Source organism: Miscanthus floridulus, chromosome 8 (genome assembly GCF_019320115.1).
Source record: "Miscanthus floridulus cultivar M001 chromosome 8, ASM1932011v1, whole genome shotgun sequence".
NCBI classification, from domain to species: domain Eukaryota; kingdom Viridiplantae; phylum Streptophyta; class Magnoliopsida; order Poales; family Poaceae; genus Miscanthus; species Miscanthus floridulus.
In genome coordinates this window covers 200012758-200016147 of record NC_089587.1, presented here as the reverse complement: position 1 = coordinate 200016147, position 3390 = coordinate 200012758, and positions in this window count along the sequence as shown.

Below are 3390 nucleotides of genomic sequence, written 5' to 3'. Positions count from 1 at the left end.
TGGTCGGTTAGAATAGGAATCCTTATCCGGCCACCTATGGCAATTGTAATTGGCTAGGATTAGTTTCCATATCTGTAACCCTACCCCCGGACTATATAAGGCGGGCAGGGGACCCCTCTAAAAAACATCTCTCATTGACATACAGCAATACAATAAGACGCAGGACGTAGGTATTACGCCTTCTTAGCGGCCGAACATGGATAAAACCTCATGTCTGTCTTGCGTCACCGTCTTGTTTGTGGCTTGCGCATCTATCTGCCGACAATCTACTACCTTGGGCATACCCCTAGGTAGACTGCCGACCATATTTCGTCGACAAGTACCGACCTATAGTAGTCTATGTGGGCTTGGACGCGCCCATGGCGGTGCATCTCGGTGACGTACTTCCTACAAGCTGCGACAGCCGCTCGATCCGCCTGGGCCTCAAGTCCTTCTTCGGCCTTGAAAAATTTCTGCATACAAAACCGATGTATCCATTCATTATTTCAATAAAACATTTAACCAATGAATGAGATGTATTAAGCAATGTTGTGCGAGAGAAACTTACCCAAAACTCCGCCAATACCCGCTCCTGCTTGTTGCGGTAAGTGTCATCCGTGACCAGCGCGTACCTATCCTAGTTGGAGGCCGGCTCCTGCACCACCGGCTCTTCGGACAGTTGCACAATGCCAGGGTACCATTTCCTGCACAAAACACCAAGGATGCTCGCGGGGGTGCGTGCTGGAGTACCTGACAAAACCAACCAGGCCCTGCACAAGTGATTAAGAAAATTTATCAGTTTCTCTTATGATTTCCAACATATCTTATGAAGTAGTTGTGATAACATCTATAATTACTTACCTCTTTGCCATAGGCCGAATCACTGGGCGGTTGTGAGGAAGTGGAACCGGAGGGAGGCTCACGGGACCTCGCTCGTAGGGAGTTTGGGTAGCGGTACCCCCTCCCTTGCCCTCAAGCCCCTCGCCTCCCTTACCCTCGAGCGCCTCACCTCCCTCGCCCTCGAGCGCCTCACCTCCCTCGCCCATCTGCTGACCCCTCTCGTCCTCCGACGAGGACGTGGCCATGGCCGTCACGTGCTCCTCCTCCAGCACCTCATCACGTGGCGAGGGAGGAGACCGCTGCCTCCTACGGCTGCTGCCCCTGGTCCTCCTCTCGTCACCTCCTGTGGACGCTGCCCCGGACGACGACCCCTCACCTCGAAGGAGAGGGCGGTCTCTCCCGTAAACCGAGGGCGTGTCACGGCGTGGACGTCTGCTCGCCATCTTTGTTCAATCACCTGCAATCATAAAGAATGAACAAGACTAATTAGTACATATATTAGAAATAGATTCAAAATATATAAACAAAACACAAATTAAAAAAACATAGTATTACATGTATTAGGAATAATCTTCATGATTGGGATCATAGGTCTCATCATCACTGTCAAAATTGTCCAAATGGGCAACACTATCCGAAGGTTCTATGTTGTCATCGTAGTCATTGCCTAGAAGTAATCGCTCAAGCATTGCTATGTCCTTGGCATTTACCACCACATCTCCATCGACCTCGCCATCAACCATTTCGTTGTCTACTTCCATTTCGATTGCTTCGGGTAAGACTATCTCAAACGTGCCTGGTAGCCCATCTTCTTGATAGAACTGTCCATCATATGTGTTTGCGTTGAAGTTGTAATCATCATCGTTTGGGGCAGGTAGTTTACCATGTGGAGATACCTGGTGCACAATAGCCCAACCCTTAAGATCCTCTTTGTCTTGGTTGGCGTATCGAGTATAATACACCTGCACGGCCTGTTGAGCCACAATGTAGACATCTTTTCCAGGATAGATGGAATCTTCTCGAATCTCGACTAGCCCAAGATGAGGGGTTCATCTCGTTGATCGAGGATTAAACCAGTGGCATTTGAACATGATAGGTTTAAGAGGTTTGTCTCCATGAAATGAGAGTTCATAGATTTCCTCAACTCTACCATGATAGTCGAGGCCATCAGTGCCGGGCGTACAAACTCTGCTATTTGTGGTTTTTCGTTTGGGCCGAATCTGCTCGTAACTTGTTGTGTGGAAGCGATATCCATTCACGTCATAGCCGGTAAATGACTTCACCCTAACGTCATAGCCGTTTGCAACCTGTTTCAACTCGTCACTCATGGACGAACCGGTCTGGGCCTACAAGGTGAAGCATGATAGATCGTTATATTAATCAAACGTACGGTCACCTTGGACGATCGAACGTATGAGCTAAATTGGACATTACCTTTTGTTTGAACCAAGAAATGAAATCAGGCCTCCCCACTCCCGCACCCCGTGAAACAAGGGTGTCTTGTTCATGCGAGGTAGGATCCCTTGATTGATGCCAGAATTCACGAACAAATTCCCTGTCCAAACGAGAATCAATGGGGTTGGATGCAGAATAGTGACGGCGTATTGAAACAAGTTCGTTGCGAACTTACTTGATGAACGGCTGCACCTCGGTAAGGTTATTCAACACATATAGCATGATACTGCGCCACTCTTCATTTCCCAATAGCTTCAGGGTTGATCCACTTGCACTGCCGAGTTGGCCTTGGAAAAGGCTGAGGGTCGATTCATTTTCGCCAGCATTGTAACGAGGGAGTGGATTATGATTGCTAGGAAGGTTCGGCTTGTAGTATTGCGTTGTGAAGTTTGCCACCTCCTCCTGAAGGCATGCCTCTATAATGGAAGCCTCAATTCTGGCTTTATTTGTACATTTTTTGCGAAGAGTCTTTAGACATCTCTCGATTGGATAGCACCAACGGGCCTGCACGGGCCCCCAAACATGCCTCGGACAGGAGGTGCACAATCAGATGCTACATCGGCAAAAAGAAGCTGGGTGGAAAGATCTTCTCCAGCTTACAGAGCAACATAGGTGCCGCTTTTTCCAAGTCCTGAGCGACGGTCCGAGATATCTCTTTGGCACAAAGCTGGTGGAAGAAAAAGCTCAACTCTGCCAGCTCTAACCAAACATGCTCAGGGACATAGCCTCGGACCATCGCCAGAAGAAGCCACTCAATCCATATGTGGTAGTCATGACTCTTCATCCCGTTGACTCGCAGAGTGCCTAAGTTCACTCCCCTGCTAAGATTCACTGCATATCCATCTAGGAACATTAACATCTGGATCCATTTTAGTACTTCCCTCCTTTGATCGATTTGCAAGACAAAATTGACCTTAGGCCTTTTCCAGTTCTTGTTTCGGCCACTAGGAGGCTGCATCGCTTGATTCGGTCTATCGCACAACGTCGCTAGGTCCACTCTAGCCTTAACATTGTCCTTAGACTTGTCAGTGTCCATGAGAGTTCCCCAAAGTGCCTCGGCGATATTCTTTTCAGTGTGCATTACATCAATATTATGTGGTAGAAGAAGATCATCGA